We start from the raw sequence: 18,871 nt of genomic DNA on the forward strand, positions 1-18,871 counted from the left end.
TGATTACAGATTTCCTCCAAGGAGGTACCGTCCTTGAAAAGCTCATCTTTTACTGTTCTTTTTAAGTGAATGCTTCTTCCCCTTTGGTACGAATGCAGAGCCTGCATGACTTTGCTTACCTTTCTGAGCTGCAGGAAAGCTACCTTTCCTTAGAAATTTTAAACACTTTGAGGTTGATTGGACTTCAGACTTGTAATACTATCTTCCATTACTTTAAGCACTCTGCTCACAAAACAATTTTTTAAAAAAGATTTATTTATTTGAGAGAGAGAGAGAGTGAGTGTGAGTAGGGGGACAGTCAGAGGAGAAGGGAGAGGGAGAGGGAGAGAATCTCAAGCAGACTCCTCCATGAGTGCAGAGTGTCATCACGACCATGAGATCATGACCTGAGCCAAAACCAAGACTTGGATGCTTAGCCGACTGAGCCACCCAGGTGCCCCTCGTAAAACAAACTTGAGAGCACTGCGTGGAGAAAACACGCTTTCCAAAGCCACATTTCACTGTGAGTTCCAAATTGACACGAGTCGCTGGCCTGTGTGGGAAAGGAACTTCGCCTTTCCAAGTTCGTTCCCTAGTTTATAATGTGAATGAATACAATGCAGACTATCCAATCCCTTGCTGGAGAAATAAAGGTCCACCGGGTCAAATTAACTCAATGGTAGTTGCCCTTCTTATCCCACAGGTGCCTTTATATCTTCCAGTTCTTGGCATTTGTCCATCTGTACCAACTTTTAACTAGAGATAAGTATACAAAGCGTTGGTACTGACCTTTGGAATAATATTTTGAGACTTGATAATGTCCATATTCTTAATATGTATAAGGCTAAGGTAAGTGTAGCCTTTCTGTGTTAGACTCATACAGTCAGATTCACCTGCAGATTTCTGTTCTATTTCGGCTACAGTCTAAATTCTGTTCTCCCCTATCTTCTGTCCATGGGTTATTTCAAACCAGAGAGCAAATAACATATCCCCCAGAACCAGCAGCCCCAGTCCTGTCCGTAGAGAATACAGACTGGCCTTTCCTTCCTCAGTACCTTCTACACATGAAGACTGATTTGATCGTCTTTGTTTTAGCACAGCTTCTGGCCTTGATCCTTTATCTGCTTAACTCTGTGTTCGTTGAATGAATGAACGAGCACACATACCACCAGCTCAGTCCAGTCTCCCGATGCTGCCCGCAAAGCAAATCAAGGGGTGTGATTTTTAGCCACATAAGAGAAATGTTTTAATAAAATATTTCTACAAAATCAAATTTAAAGTAATCTGCCATCTACTATGTATAATTCCGCCTATTTGTGGGTAGAGTGCATTCATATTTCAAGGTAGATGAATCATAAGATAATTTAAAACAGTTTAGCCATGAAAATCCCTGCAGCATGTGCAGAACTAAGATTAAATTTAAGGCAATAATAATTCCCTGTCAGGAGAAAATGAATATATTCATCAAGGTACTTATTTGAAAAGTAATTGAGTTACCATTTCTATTCACATTACCATCTGAGCATTGTAAAACTAAATTTAAAACTATGGGATTGTAATACGGTTTTTTGAAAAATCTATTCTAATTGTCAGACTTGAATATGAGACTCTGCATCTAAAATAAGTTATTTTTTCAAAAGTAGGAAAGCACTAAATTATATTTATGGGAACATAATACCATTTTTGTTGTTGTTAAATAGAGGTCCTGTAACTTGCCATAAAATTTTTTAACTAGAAAATTCTGGGAATGAGTTTTTTTTTTTCAATATTTATTTCCAAACAAACCTCAGTTTCTTGAGCCACAAATCTTGATATGCAAAAATTGTATTTTTTTTTCCTATAACTGACTTGACATGACTGAACTATCTTGAGTCTCAAATCCACCCAATTTAGAAATTCAGGAGTCAGAGCACGGTTTTCTTGGTGAACTTTGGGATTCTCTCTCTTGTTCAGGATTTATTTTCTTTCTGGAGATGGGGGTGGGGCCTTATGGTACCCACAGATGAGAGAGCCTATAGAGATAAGCATTCTTCCTTACTGTCATTCCCTTCTCATGAAAATAATGTTGTTCATCTGTGTTATCTGTGCCAGACATCATGCTCCTGAATGTATATATAAGGCCAGAAAAATGTAGTGACACTCTCTTTGTTGCAACAAATCAGGGAATCTAAGACCCTTGCTCTATTGGAATAGAAGAAGTGAGAGTTTGTTAGAAAATCAAGTTTAGAGAAACTGAAGTCTGAACTTATATAACAGAAAATACATCATATACTTTAAAAAATAATAAAATTATTGAAAAAAGAAAAAAGAAAATCAAGTTTAGGAGTCCCGCAGAGAGAACTCACTGTTGGTTGGACGGATGAACAAATGAATAAGGAATGAATGAATGAATGAATGAATGAATAATCAACCATTCATTCGTTCGTTCATTCTGAATGTGAATGTTTTCAGTGGTACACTTTGGGGGCCTAGGAAGCTGTTTGTCCCCCTTTTCACATAATAGAACCGCTCTTGGTTGATTGCTTCCTCTCTTCTCAGCTCTCAGGGGACTTGCTGCTTGCCTTGCATGCCACGATTTCTCTCTGTGCTGTCCTTGCCATTGGTCTCCTTTGCTCTTCCTGGTTTTTTCTTCTTTGGTATTTCCCCTGGCTCTGGTCCTTTTTCCTGTGCCTCTGCATTCCTGAGAAATGGTTAATGTTTCACTACCACTTTCCACCCGAGCAATCATGCCCTACTGGCCCTGGCATACGGTACAGCATGCGTTCCTTGGCTCCTCTTGACCATGCATCTGCCACTTCAGTGCTGGAGAGGCCTGGCGTTGCAACCGCTCCAGCTCCAGGGCTCGGGTGGAGGATGGCCAGAAAACAGACACTGTCCTCACTGTCCCGGGCTGAACACATAAAGCGAAGTCAGTATCTGTGTGCAGGTCTGCGGAGTCATGCCTGTAGGTTGTTTGGACACAAGCCTACAGGAGCGAGGCTGAAAAAAGAAAGGAAACAAAGAAAAGCAGCATCAATTCCACACTGTCCGGATTACTGTAGCTCTATAGTAAGCTTACAATTTAGTAGTGTTATTTCTCCAACTTTATTTTTCTGACGCAAAATTCTTTGGGCTACTCTTAATACCTCTCCACGTAAAGGTTAGAATAAACTAGGCTGTATCTATAGAAAATCCTGGTGGGATTTTGTCTGGAATTGTGTTAAATCTATAGAGCAATTTGGGGAGAATTAACATCTTTCTAAGTTTTTCAGTCTCTGAACATCCTGCAACTCTCTATTTACTTAGGTTTTTAAATTTTATTTCATCAACATTTTGTTGTGTTGGGCGTACAGATACTATACATATTTTGTCCCATTTATACTTAAGTATTTTATTATTTTGGAACTCCTGTACATTAAAAAAAATCTATTTCCAATTGTTTGATGTTAATCTGTAGAAATAAAATTGATTTTTGCATGTTGAAAAAAAAAAGCATCCGAAAAAAAAATGTTTGGCATTATCTATCCATCAATCAAGCAGTCCAGTTTTTGTTTTTTGTTTTGTTGGTTTTTTTTAAGCAGTCCAGTTTAACTGTAGTAGTAGACCCTGCCAAACCCTGATCTATGTCCTGTGCCAAGGATGCAGAGGATGCAGAGGGCTCAAGGCATCTGTTTTCCTCAGTGTTTAGTTTGGAATCTGATGAATTTGTAGATTCTGGTACCCTGCTCACTGTTCATCACTGAAAGGAGACGCATGATGTAAGTCACGGTGTGCGGCCTGATGAAGTTCACCCAACTTCTCAAACTTGTGCTTCAACAGAGACAGAATTATTGCTTAGAAAATTACTTTCAGATAATCCAATCTCAAAGTCATGCCTTCGGTTAGAAGACAATTTTAATTACTATAAAGCATTAATTAAATGTAGACCATGATTTAATTATCATGGGCTTTTAATTACCTGAAAGCCTTTCTTATCAGAAATAATTTTCATAGATGCTGTTTATATATTAAAAGATATTTTTGAGGGAATAGACTGAAAGTGAAAAAAACTGAGCAGGCCAAGATATTTTCTGACCCCCTCCAGCGCTATTATTAGGTCTGTGACTTTGAAAGAGCATTTTACAAAATGGGCACCACAGGGTGCTAATGTGTGGTGCTGGGGTGGGGGCAGGTGCACCGTGGGGAGGTGTCTGTGAACTAACAGGTCGGGAAAGCAGTGGCCAAGACAGTTGAGGAGCTTAATTTTCTATTTTTATTTTTTGCAAGAGACTTTAGTAAGAGACCTTTCAGTAATATGCCAATAACACAGTATAAATCTTCAGGAGAGGGGCGCTGGGTGGCTCTGTTGGTTAGTGGTCAACTCTAAAATTCAGCTCAGGTCGTGTTCTCGGGGTCGTGAGATGGAGCCCTGTGTTTGGCTCTGCACACTGGGTGTGGAGCCTGCTTGGGTTTCTCTCTTTCCCTCTGTTCCTCTCCTCACTCTTATTCTCTCCCCCCCTCCCCCAAAAAAATGAGAGAGAAAGAAATGCATGCAGCATTTCCCAATGTTATTTGAACAGAATAGTAGAAGATCTTGCCATCCTGGTGTTCTATGGAACACACTTCGGGATATCTACACTATACAGGTAATAAAAGTAATTATCAGGTTACGTTTAAATATGGTGTTTACATATAAAGGACAGATCAATGTTAAAAATTGATAGAGAGGGCATCTGGGTGGCTCAGCGGTTGGGAGTCTGACTTCGGCTCAGGTCATGATCCTGGAGTCCCAGGATCAAGTCCTGCATCAGGCTCTCTGCATGGAGCCTGCTCCTCCCTCTGCCTATGTCTCTGCCTCTCTCTCTCTCTCTGTGTCTCTCATGAATAAATAAAATAAAAGCTTTAAAAAAAATTGATAGAGAAACATGGCATAAAGAGCTTTATTGAAGCAAGAACACTTGGTACAACCTCACCAGAACTCATTTCCACATGTATCAGTCCTGCCAGCGTGGATTGAGTATACATTCAGCAGAAAATTAGATGAGTTCTTTTAAAAAACCAGCCAGATTTAGGGCACCTGGGTGGCTCCCTGAGCTAAGCATCTCTGACTTCTGCTCAGCTCGGGATCTCAGGGGCCTGGGACTGAGCCAAGTCCTTGACGGGCACAGGCTTGCTATGGGAGGGGACTCGCAGGGACCCAGGAAGGCGTCTGCTGAGGCTGGGATGGAGGGAGTGTTTCCACAGGAGAGTGCAGGGGTGGGCAGTGCTGCACTGGGTCCAGGTGGGGAGGGCCCTGCTGCCCTGGGTCCAGGTGGAGAGGTCCCTGCCACACTGGGTCCGGGTGGGAAGGTCCCTGCCGTACTGCGCCCAGGTAGGGAGGTCCCTGCTGCCCTGGGTCCAGGTGGAGAGGTCCCTGCCACACTGGGTCTGGGTGGGAAGGTCCCTGCCGCACTGCGCCCAGGTAGGGAGGTCCCTGCTGCACTGGGTCCCGGTGGGGAGGGCCCTGCGTCCAAGTGGGGAGGTGGACAGTCCCTCCCTCCTGTGGACAGTCCCGAGGCTCCCTCTGACTCCCAGCTGTGTCTCTGCCCCTCCTACCCTCTTTGATACACACTCTTCTCTACACTTAGCTTTGGAAAATCTGTGCTGCCGATCTTTGGGTCATTTTCTGGGTTACATAACTGATGTGAGTGTTACCTAGGCGCATTTGTGGGACGAGGTTAAGTCTAGGATCCTCCTCTGCCACCTTCCCCAAGATGAGGTATCAGGGTTTTTAAAAAGCCCCTCAGGTCATTCTAATGTGCCAAAAATTGTAGAACCTCAAGGAGAGTGGAAGAGCAGAGAGACCAGGGCAGTGGTTCTCAACCTTGGGTGTCTGTCACCACCAAATAAGGCAATAAAGCAACTCAAAGGGCCGGGCTTCCGAAATCAGATAGATGCTTTGTATGTGTCACATTTCCCAGTAGACAAACACCAACATTTAAGAATTACTGGGCCAGGCAAATATAAGATAATCACTAGGCAGCTTTAAGGACCTCTTTGAAGTTCCTGGAGATCTCCCTTGGGTTCTGTTTTTTTTTGTTTGTTTGTTTGTTTGTTTTTTTAATATTTTATTTATTTATTCACGACAGATACAAAGAGAGAGAGAGAGAGAGAGAGAAGCAGAGACACAGGCAGAGGGAGAAGCAGGCTCCATGGAGGGAGCCCGACATGGGACTCGATCCCGGGTCTCCAGGATCACGCCCTGGGCCGAGGCGGTGCTAAACCGCTGGGCCACCCGGGCTGCCCTCTGGTTTTTATGACAGAGTTAGAACACGGATATAATCATCTCCTTAAGCATGTCTGTGACCATTCTATTACCTTTCTGCTTTATTATCTAATATGTATCAAGAGTGAATTCTTCCAAGGGTTTAATTATGCCCTGATTGTTTGCTAGACTATTTTTACCAAGAACATTTCTAAACATGTAATCTTCAAAGAAAAAGAAAATCAGAAGATTTTAGTTTAGTTTAGTTTATTATAGAATAGCTCCATCGGAAGCCTCCACTCATTTCATTTTCAATATTCAAAAAATTAGAATCATTGTCTCTCCTTCTAAATGAGAAAATCAGATTTTTAAACCATGTATTTACATAATTTCTTTCTCTCTGCACATACATGAAATTTTGCATGTCCAAATATATTTAGATTCACAGTAGATCTTAGGCATGATCTAATTTAACTGTCATTTTCAGTTAAGGAAAGGGAACTAGAAGAAGAACCAAGTGAATAACCTCAAGATCACACAGAGAATGTCAGAATATGAGCAATAGTTTGGATAATTTTTAAAACTTTAAGTAGACAAACCTGTCACACCAGCCTAAAGTATGTGGGCTAAGTAATATAAAGATAAATTAGTCAAATAAAAGAACCAAGTTTATAGGTGATATATTCCCTGATGTGCATATAATTAATAATTTGCAACATAATGAAGCCTGAAATGGTGAGGAGTTTGAATAAATGACTATAATTAGTGTTACTTTACACTGTCATCCTTATTTTTATCGATTTTTCTCTCTCCCTAGTTTAACTATTATATCTTATTGGCATTAGAGCTTTGTTTTTTCTCTAATAACATAGATTGTCATGTACAATATATATGCCAATCTGTAGACACGTCGGTAAACTTTGAGGAATAGAATGCTTTAGTATCCCAGCATATTTGGGAAGAGACTCAGACATAATTATCTTTACCTCAATTTAAAAAAAAATGTGATTTATTTATTTTTAAAGAGAGAGAGAGAACACAAGTGGGAGGAGGAGCAGAGGGACAAGCAGACTCCACACTGAGTACAGGGCCCAATGCAGAGCTCAATCTCAGGACCCTGAGACCATGACCTGAGCCGAAACCAAGAGTCCGATGCTTAACCAACTGAGCCACCCAGGTGCCCCTACCCCATTTGTTATCTCTCTTTCCTCTGCCTCTCTTCTCTACTACTCAAAAAAGCTATAGTATCTTGGTTTCTTTTATAGATTTGAAGAGAAGTACCTGTAAATAAACAACCCTAGCTTCCATAGCATTTGGATCAATAACCCTTGTAAAACATTTGATAAATTCTCTCCAAAGGAAGTAGAGAGTGCCAGAAGCCATGCTGGGCACAATTCTGGAAATAAAGTCTGCTTTGAACCCCCTCTTGTCCTTGGTTCTCCCTGGGACCCAACAAGCACACAGAGCCTGCCCCCTCCCAGCTGCTCAGCCTTCCTTCTCTGGAATTCTTGGGCCAGGCCTGCCCTGTTATCTACTTATCTCGGGAAGTATCTTGAGTATCTGATAAACTTACTCAAACTAAAATGTGATACCCTCAAGAGTGATTGCATTCTTTTAGGGTCTTTTTACTGCATGTAGGAAAAACTGGCTGTGAATAGCTTAAGCCAAAAAGAAAAAAAAAGTATTTAATTACTGGAAAGAAGACGAATGAAAGGAATGTATCTGAATTTAATGTCTCTGCATTAAATTGAACTGAATGTCTCTGCATCATTTAGCCCTGGGAAATTCGGGAACAGGGCAGGAAGTGTAATTGAATCTTATCTGAGTGGCTGATATTAAGATGACTCAGCTCCGTGGGTGTGTTGGGAGTGGCTCATAGTGCCTTGGGAGAATCAGTTGTTATATTTTCACGAGTTTTGCACTAAATGATATTAGTAGCCTCAAATTGGCCACAATGGGTTGACACGAAGGAAATCATCAGAAGCTGCACATAGCATTACTAGCATACTGTCAATCAGCTCTAACTTTGTTTCAAGCTTCAAATTTTAAAGAGAGATTGCTGGAATAACATGGCAGAGGTATCCATTTCTCATGTATGGCCCAGATGACGGGGTTATAAGATGCAGAGAGAGCAAACCTCGTATATCAATGGTGCCCTCAGAGAAGGGGATTTTGATAAATTAGGGCAGTGACCCAAGAGCTTTCTGCACAGTGACCGTCCCTTTTTCAGATAATATATTTGCATATTCACCAAGGTTAAGCAATTAGAAAATTAGGAGATATGACATGTGCTCTTGATGGGAGCAAATTTATGTACCTAGGGATGACTCTGACGGATGCTGCAGCTACTCCCAAGGGTCACAACCGACTGTCATCATCACTTGGGACCTTTAAAAAATAGACCCCATGCTTGGATCCCATCACACGGAGATTTTGCTTTAACTGAGTATCAGAATGTTTTAAAAGTACCAGTGAGGTGGCTATAGTGAATAATACTGTTTTTTTGCATCTGAACGTGGCTAAGACAGTTGATCTTAAAAGTGCTCATCACAAAGAAAAAAATTGTAATTACATGCAGTGATGGATGTTAACTAAATTTATGGTGGTGATCATTTCACAATATACACATGCATCAAACCATTATGTTATACCCCTAATCTAATCCAATGTTATATGTTAATTATATCTCAATTTATTTTTTTTAAACTAATTGCTTTATTTGAGTGTGGTTGACACACAGTGTTGCATTAGTTCCGGTCAAATATACTTTGCTTAGAACACATGTATCAGAGTCCACTGAATCTGTACTTTTGGAACTTGGAAACAATTAAATACATATTGAAATGGTGGCCTGTAGCAAGGAAAACTAGACTTAGGATGCTTGAAAATTATTTTATCCCTCTTTAAAATTCATAATTTTGCAATTTATTAATCACTATTTGTGACAATATAAAAGTGTTTTTTAATAATAAATTTATTTTTTATTGGTGTTCAATTTGCCAACATACAGAATAACACCCAGTGCTCATCCCGTCAAGTGCCCCCCCTGAGTGCCCGTCACCCACTCACCACCACCCCCCACCCTCCTCCCCTTCCACCACCCCTAGTTCGTTTCCCAGAGTTAGGAGTCTTTTTGTTCTGTCTCCCTTTCTGATATTTCCTGCCCATTTCTTCTCCCTTCCCTTCTATTCCCTTTCACTATTATTTATATTCCCCAAATGAATGAGAACATATGTTTGTCCTTTTCCGATTGACTCATTTCACTCAGCATAATACCCTCCAGTTCCATCCACGTCGAAGCAAATGGTGGGTATTTGTCGTTTCTAATGGCTGAGGAATATTCCATTGTATACATAAACCACATCTTCTTTATCCATTCATCTTTCGATGGACACCGAGGCTCCTTCCACAGTTTGGCTATTGTGGCCATTGCTGCTATAAACATCGGGTGCAAGTGTCCCGGCGTTTCATTGCATCTGAATCTTTGGGGTAAATCCCCAACAGTGCAATTGCTGGGTCGTAGGGCAGATCTATTTTTAACTCTTTGAGGAACCTCCACACAGTTTTCCAGAGTGGCTGCACCATTTTACATTCCCACCAACAGTGTAAGAGGGTTCCCTTTTCTCCACATCCTCTCCAACATATCTTAATTTAAAAAATAAAAAGCCACCCTATATAATTCCAGTATGCAACCAGGATTGAGAAAAATGGAGATTATGAGCTGTCATCATTAGGGGTCTTAGGTGAAAACTTTAGTGAAATCTTTACATATTTGTCCCTTGCTGCTAAGTCAGAACTATTATCTACAGACCTTACACTATAATATATGGCAGACTTAAATTTTATATTATGTTACAGACTCTGAAGTAGACCCTGATTCACTGTGGAAAAGGAGGAAAGGGTGAAAATAATAATAATCCAGAGTCTTTACTGGAGTTTTGTTACATCTAGTGTTTCTTTTGGGTACAGCGTGGTGGGGAATATAAGATCTCTCCCTTCCTCTTAGAAACCTCTCCAAGTCTTGAAGGTAGAGTTGGTGGCTTATTACTTGTGTTCCCAAAAGCTTTTCATTCTTTTCTACTTTGTTTACCCAAAGTATTAAAATGATTGGTTCACATGGCTGAGCCAATCGCTTGACTGATCACGCCTTGAGGACAAGGAGCTTGTCTGATTCTTTTTCAGCTCCTCAGGCCCCACCTTAGGCCCTGAATGAATGAATAAATGAATGAATGACTATTCAGGTGGAGGGCAAGAGGTGTTCACTGCACCTCAGGAGTCTTTATGACTCCTTATGTGGCTTCATACTGCAGCTATGGATGGAACTGGGGAGGAAATAAATGGACAGCAATAAGGAAGTAACACAGTGGGGCAACTTTGTCCCACAGATTTAAGAATTCAAATTGCAAGGCAGTAACTATTATTTTATTAGCATATGCGTGTAGATAAATGTACACATCTGAACCACGATGTTTCTCAAAACTAGGAAGAAAGGAAGCCTAGATCAAAGTGTGTTTCTTAAGTTGTAACCCTTGGACTGCTGGCATTAGAATACTCGCAAGGGCTGACTGATCCATCTCAGGAATTGGTCCACCTTAGACCTACTCAGTCTGGGCCTCTGGCTGGACTGGGGCCTTAACTTCTGCAGTTGTGGCAACCCATTGAGACGTCTGCAGACATCTGCAGAGGACTACTGGCCTACCAGTGGTCTTCGACGGTTTTGCTTTTGTGTCCTATAAAATAATTTTGAAACACTTATGTATCTTCCCAACATTTGAAAAACTTAAATCTACATTCAAATCTTAAACCCTAAAATACTTAGATACTTTTAGTGGTTACAAATGATATGAATTTTGGCATGTTGTAAATACTGACATTTAAAATTCTAATACTACTTTTTAAAATATGTCCTGTGGAATATGAATGTCACAAAGATTTGATATCTCTCAAATTTATACTAAAAAGATGAACATGTTCTTTTCATTTTTTATTTTATTTTATTTTTTAAAAGGTGTTATTTATGTATTCATGAGAGACATAGAGAGGGGCAGAGACACAGGCAGAGGGAGAAGCAGGCTCCTCGCAGGGAGCCCGATGTGGAACTTGATTCTGGGACTCCAGGGTCACACCCTGGGATGAAGGCAGGTGCTAAACCGCTGAGCCACCCAGGCGTCCCTGTTCTTTTTAAATAGTTGGAAATTTCTCCTTCCTCACCACTTCACTTCCTCCCCAGATTTTTAACCTAATATAATGCATTTTATGATTGAAAGTCTTTACCCTACCATGATTTCCTGAAACAAAAATGTGCATATAAATGGAAATATAAATGAAAATTTAATTTCCAGTAACCATAAGGCTCAAATATTTAAAAGATCTTCTGGTTTGCACTATCATTATAATCATAATCAGTACACAATCGATCAAAACAACGGAAATATATTACAAATTTTGATGACTAAATTATTTAACATTATGCATCTATTAAGGAGATGAATGAATCTTATTTTTCAGGCAATGCATTTGTGTGTGACTGTTACTAGAAGGAGTCAGGATTCAGCATGAATTTTATTCCTGTTTTGAATTATTTTTATGTAAGTGCAGAGGAACTTTGTTCACATAAGTTATTAGTGGAGAATGTAATGAGTTTTGTTCTTGTAATGTCACTCAATTCTTTGAACTCATTGCCATTCAGATGCCAAAAATCACCTAGCAATGTATCAGAAGTATTTTTAATTATCTAGTAGTTAGATTTTGCTTTAGTTTTATTGAAAGCAAAGATTTGGAAATCATTTTGAAATGAAAAAGGATTTGTTACCCAATCATTTGAGACATTCACTTTCTTAATATCAATAAAAATATTTCACCTTTCTCTTTATTTGCATCATGGAGGTCTTCTCAACCCCAGGAATTGCTTTACAGTAAGATTAGCCATGGAGAGAGTTTGGCTTTTTTTTTTTTTTTTGTAAAGTGAAAGAAAAGGTGGAAAGGAGATCCTGCATCACCTCTAACCCACAAGGGTGTTCTCAGATCATGTTTAGATAGGGTATGTTTGCAGCCTCCAGTTGAGGCTCTGGAAACTGTTTACTTGGGAGCCACCTCTCTGCCTGGGTGTCCCTTAGGTAGTCCTTGTATGTTCCCAAAGGCCTGTGGGTGGTAGCTGTGGGTGGTAGCTTTGTGTGGAGGTGTCTTATCTTTGTGAATGAAATCCACTTGTCAGGTTCAGGTGTTGCAAGGCATTGGCTCCTTGTTTTGGGGTGAATTCATAACAGACTGTAGTGTTTAAAAAGTCAGGGGTCTGCTGCTATCTCAAAGGATGACCATGATGACTACTATTTGAAAGGTCAAGCAACATTTTGGATTTGATCTCGAATGTCCAGACTCACGGGTTGGATTTTGGTCAATTGAAATCAGGCATATGTGGTCTTGGGTTTTTGCATGGGAATTAATGTAATGCTTAAAACTGAAAATGAAATCATTCAACCATCTTAAGTCAAGCATAAAATAATATAAGAAACATACTGGCCTTGAGGGAAAAAAAATCTCCTTTTGGAGATTCTGACCTACCTGTGGAGATTTGTGATAATAACAGTTAGGATAGGCTTTCCTTACTTGTGAGCCTTGCTACTGGTGGCTTTTGAAGTATTTATTCATGTTTCTACAACTGAATTTAACTCTCATAGTGCAATTTAAAACACAGTTATATAGGAAAAACACATCAGCGGTTCAACGCCTGCCTTCAGCCCAAGGTGTGATCCTGGAGTCCCGGGATGGAGTCCCACGTCAGGCTCCCGGCATGGAGTCTGCTTCTCCTTCTGCCTGTGTCTCTACCTCTCTCTCTCTCTCTATGTCTAACATGAATAAATAAATAAAACCTTTAAAAAAATAAAAAAATAAAATCATACTCACAGAGATAATAAATAACAAAATAATCAGCATTAATTTTTAAAGCATCTGCTATTACTTTGCATTATTAAATACAAATAAATTTTCTATACTTAGGGATATTCTATTTTATTGTTGTTGCTAAATGATACTTAATGGGAAATTTGGACCACAGGATTGGTATCTGAGACCAGCACTTGAACTTCTATCTGGCTTTCATTTGTGTTTTTCAAGATCTCTGTACCAATTCATGCATTTAATGGGACAGTGTCCTGTCCTCCACGTCCTCAGGGAATTTGACAAGTCCCTGAGGAACCCATCATGTGGCAAGAACCACTCAGCAAGCCTCAAAGCAGTTCCAAAGTGGCATGTGTCATAACCTACTCAGCAACTCCAATTATCCTTGAACCTTATGGGTCAGTCAATGTAAGGGTTTCACCTTTCTCAATAGGCGATGTCATAATTTTTACCTCAAGCCACAGTGTCATAGCGATACATTTTTCACTGACAGCAAAGCAATCTTTCAACCATCACTATACTCCTAATGGCCCTGTAGTACTCCTTAAGATCTGGGAGGATTCAACATATAGTATTTGCTAAAATAAAAAGTCCTGTTTCTACTGTTTCTAAACTGGTTGTATGCATAAGAGTTACATAGAGTCCTTCCACTGTTTTTTATTTTTAAAGATTTTATTTATTTATTTATTTGAGAAAGAGAGAGAGAGACAGCACACAAGTGGGGGGTGGGCAGAGGGAGAGGGAAAAGCAGACACCCCTCCTGAGCAGGGAGCCCAACACAAGGCTCGATCCCAGGATCCCAGGATCATGACCTGAGCTGAAGGCAGCTGCTTAACTCACTAAACCACCCAGGTTCCTCTGAGGTCTTTGTTTAAAATGTAAATTTATACTCCTTGAATCAGATCTTGATTTAGTAGGTCTGAAAAACTGCCTATTACTAGGTAATTATCATCTTGTATTTCTTGGGGTTGTCAACATTTGAATCTCGTAACAAAAAATTAGATGGAAATGAATGTTCATCAGATGATTTATATAGTATGGGTTAAACACAACAATGATTAATAATAACAGTGAAATTAAAAAAAAAAAAAGTACTATTCCTTCACACAGCATCAAAGTCTTCCAGCACTCACTTCCCCAAGCCTGTTTCCATGTTGTTCCCTAAAGAGTGTCAGCAAATTGCAGCTCCCACTGATGTGGATTAATTTTATTTTGATTATGTTCCCAAGCCTTTCTTTTTCTTCTTTAGGTAATTCATTTTACTGTTAACCAGGCCAAATGTGAAACTTCTGGCTCAGTGGAAGTTTATATTGATCCAACCCAGGACTCCTCTTACCATGTCACAATTTAGCAACTAATTTAAAATTCCTCAAATTGGATATGGTCTGATAACTGTGTTGAAATGAAAGAAGGAATCAACATTTGATATGCTGCTCACTATGCACAGCACCCTTTACGGTTGGCATACTTATTTCCATTTCACAGATTACAAAATCCAGGTTAGAGAGCTGAATGAACTCTTAACAGACAGTAGCAGAGCGGGACTAGGAACCCAGCATGTTAACTGCAAATCCATGAGTTAAACATGTTGACAAACTGACACATGTGTTCTAGCAAAAAGAAAATTGATCTATCGAGGAAAGTTCTTGTGACAGTGAGGAAATGAAAAACATTTTTCTTTAATCAAACCTCACTTTATTTGTAGATGTAATTGAATTACTGAGGAACCAAAAATCCAATGATATTAACAACTTAGGGCAACTCTTTATTCATTCTGTGGAGTTATATCTAAGATTTCAAGTTAATGTGGGGAGTGTCCTACTTTGTTTACAAAGACAAAGGCAAATTTGTGTGGACAGGAAACACAGAAGATATATAGAAACTAGAAAAGGAAATTCAGGTCAATGAATACAGATTCATTGACTGTGTTCTTAGGCAAGGTGAGGTCAGGAGCCATGTGACTAAATTCTATTTATTTTGATGTATTCTCAGTCCCCAAAGTAGTGATCTATGAACAGTAGAATCTCAGTGAACCAATATTTTGAATTGACTTTATAACGTAGTACACATCTCCTGAAATATTAATGCATTTTCAGTCTTGTAAACTATGGTTTAGAGAAAGGAGCACTTACAGTCCTTGAGTAAAAATGGGAGAACTATAGAAGGTTAGAAATGGAAGGGCCTTAGGTATTATTTATACAGAAGAGTGGTTTCAAATTTTTTTTTTAAATTTGAGAAACTCCCTTTCTCAATCCACCAAGTTGATATCAGTAAACAAATATACACTGCCAAAAAAACTTTTTAAAAAAATTTGATTTATTTATTCATGAAAGAGACAGAGAGAGAGAGGGGGGGAAGCAGAGACACAGGCAGAGGGAGAAGCAGGCCTCATGCAGGGAGCCCAACGTGGAACTCGATCCTGGGTCTCCAGGATCACGCCCTGGGCTGAAGGAAGTGCCAAACTGCTGAGCCACCCGGGCTGCCCTCAAAATAACTTCTTAAATATTTATGTGATCAAGACACACAGGAGTGAATATGGTGTTTCTGTTGAAGCTTAGGATCCTGTGTTTTAGAGAAGCATCATAGAACGTGAAGAGATTGTCAGTTGGACAAAAGCAATCCTTGAAATTGAATATTGCAATTGCTAGTTTTAGCTTCTGTCCAAGTATTTACTGGTTCAGGAGTCTATTGGCCTAAATGGAGCATGTGTTCAATTCAAGCAATATGCAACAGTATTTTTATCAAGAAACCTAAAACCTAAGATATTTGTAGCATCATTATTCATTTGCACGTACAAAAAGTTATGTTACAGATAGCACATTTTCAGAATCTAAGTGCGTTTTACAAATCCTGTCCATTTTTATAAAGATGATATAGTTCTATGTGTAAAAATCGTAAAATGACACAGTTGGAAAGGACCTGGAAATAATTTCCTCAGATCCTTGAATTTTTATATATTCCATGTTATAGAGGAAGACAGTAGGGATATTTGTGAAACAATCTGAACACAGCACTCTCCTCTATTTTTCCATTTTCATAGTTTTCTCAGCCTTTCACGGTTGTACTCACACCCGATTCTATTCAACTTTATAAAAAATTTCCCAAATAATCAGCTTGGTCTTCATGGATGCAACAACCTCCTTTTACCACCGATTTGTTTCACCACATTTCATTAACCTAAGTAACTACATTAAGGACACAATTGACATTGACAGGTTGGGAGCAAACACAACTGGCTCCTGGGCAGCATCTCCCTCAGCTGGGGGTGCACAGTTCTGGGGTACGCCAGGAGCTGAGTCCGCTGTGATATCTATCAGGCTGCATGCTTCCCTGATAGCGTGGAAGGAGGAATGAGAGCTTGGGAGGACAGAGAGCTTGGGTTCATCTAGTGAATCAGTTTTTGTACCCAATTACTGTGAAATTGGTCTGTTAGGTGGACTCCAGTTTAAGCACACTTACTCGTCACCCATACTGTTGCTGAACGCTCAGACCCTGAAGAGCTAACTCTTCCCCGTCTCTAGGATAAAATCACTGGCAGGCTCTCCTGCTGCCTCTGGTAATTTAGAGGTAAGAAAAAGGGAACACCTGGGTGGCTCAGCGGTTGGGCCTCTGACTAAGGCCCAGTGCGTGATCCTGGAGTCCTGGGATCGAGTCCCATACCAGGCTTCCCACATGGAGCCTGCTTCTCCCTCTGCCTAGGTCTCTGCCTCTCTCTGTGTGTCTCCCATGAATAAATAAATAAAATTTTTTTTTTAAAAGTTTTAATTACTTCTCTCTCAAAATATTCTAATTGCAATAATCATATAGAATAGTTTACTGTAAAAATAACTTTAAAAACCTGGAAACTCATCCAGAGTTATAGCTCTCTTCAACCTCAGCTTGATCCCATTCTAGGAGACCAATCTGCAGTGGGAAAAGAGGTGGGCATAGGCTAGCTTCTTCTCTGCGTCTACCCCTGCCAAGCCTAGATCCTGGAGGAAGTATTTGCAGCATTTCCCTGGACAGAAAAACGCTCTTCCAAGGACCAATGGTAGAGATAAAGACATCTTGGGCCACATCTAGCTGATGTGACTTGAGAGATGCTACGAGCTCGTACTTTGCACTGAGACCCCCGGGGACCGCATACCAGGGGGTACTGATAAACCTAGAAGGAAAGTTGCCATTGCACAAACTGCAGACTGGCCTTATAATCATAAAAGGAATGTACTCTTTGCCTTTCCAAAGTGCATTTGGGTGCTTAGGATATATTTGGAGGATCCAGAATGATTGTTTCTAAAGAGAACATGACTAATACGGCTGAAGCACCCTGCCCTATACCAGAGGCAACCATCACCTTGAATTTTATGTTTGTTGTTCTCTAGCTTTTAAGCTTGGGGATGCATATACTACATGTGTATAAATTCCTAAACAACATATGCTAGTTTTTTATCTATCTATCTATCTATCTATCTATCTATCTATCTATCTATCCATCCATCCATCCATCCATCTATCTTTAAGTAGGCTCCACACCCAGTATGGAGCCCCGTGTGGAGCTTGAACTCCAGACCTTGGGATCAAGGCCTGAGCTGAGATCAAGAGTCAGAGGCTTAAAGGACTGCCTACCCATGCACCCCGAGGTTTTCGTTTATTTTAGCACTTTATTAGTATCACACAACATATAATCTTTTGCTGCATTATTTTGCTGAACATTCTATTTGTGAGATTTATCTATACTGATGCATTTAGCAATAGTTTGTTTTTGCTGCTCTATGTTGTGTTCGATTATATGAATATCTCATTTTGTTGATGAACATTTGGATTATTTCCAGTTATTAGTTATCACCACATTGCAGTGAATATTCTGTGTGTGTCTCCTGGTACATTTTGCTAGTTTCCTGAAGTTACATTCTTGGATGAGGGTGGGAGAGTTACAGGGTTTATATATCATCTTCCTTTCCAGAGTAAGTTTGAGGAATAGGATGATGTTATGAAAATCATTTCTTTTATCAGCTGCCAAATTGTCCTCTTTTCTCATGGCCTCCTTGAGCACCTTGAGCTAGCTGGCAGTCTGCATGGGCTCTTTCCTTTCAGGTTTATCCTTACTCCTGGAATGCTGTCTCCTAGGGTTTCACACCATGTGACACAGGGATTTCCAGGGTCCTCGCCTCTGGGTGGCCTGGGACTCAAATTTTTTCAAAGTGATCTCAAATGCATTCTTTTTATTAGTTCTTTGAGGCATTTGGTAAGATTCATTTTAAAAATGTTCAAGCTTTTTTAGTTGTCACTTGGAGAATTGGTCCAATTTACCTATTCTTTCACTCACAGAAGTAGCAATTCCACACTTTCAACGTTACTAGCTAGTGCCAATTTGCTGTCCAAAAGGGTTTATCTACTAAATAACAGTGAATAGCATGTCCACTGATGAGAGATATTTACTTTACCATGCGTACCATTTTGTACTCTTGGCCTTTCTTGCTCTGGGTATATATTACTTACTCAAAAATACATATAAAAATTATTAAAAATAGAAGAGTGACTCATCATTAATTTGGAAAGCAGATGCCTTCAAGGACACTAAGCCACATGTTGTAATTTCTTAACCCTGCCTCCTAGTGTTTTCTTTAATTCAATATTGAGCTGATTATTATGTCAGCCAGGAAATTATTTTATAGATGACAATGTCTATATTCACAGAATCTAAAATGATTAGTGTCACTGGATTAGAATGGGTCCAAAGATCACAGTGATGAGAAGAATTCAATCAGGAAGTCTTAATGTATATCAGAGAAATGACTAGTTCATTTGTTGCTA

At 39.7% G+C, this 18,871-nt stretch overlaps 1 protein-coding gene across 1 annotated transcript in view; it reads right to left on the reverse strand.

Moving 5' to 3' along the window:
• Positions 1 to 237: 237 nt before the first annotated feature.
• The window catches only part of LOC140610967 (uncharacterized), a 40,518-nt gene continuing 21,884 nt past the window's right edge, over positions 238 to 18,871 (reverse strand). Inside the window, exon 6 of the mRNA XM_072787567.1 lies at positions 238 to 2,958. The gene's annotated coding sequence lies outside the window, so the exon portion shown is untranslated. The remainder of the gene's footprint in view (positions 2,959 to 18,871) is intronic.

The sequence above is a fragment of the Canis lupus genome, chromosome 2, assembly GCF_048164855.1.
Source record: "Canis lupus baileyi chromosome 2, mCanLup2.hap1, whole genome shotgun sequence".
Classification (NCBI taxonomy): Eukaryota; Metazoa; Chordata; class Mammalia; order Carnivora; family Canidae; genus Canis; species Canis lupus.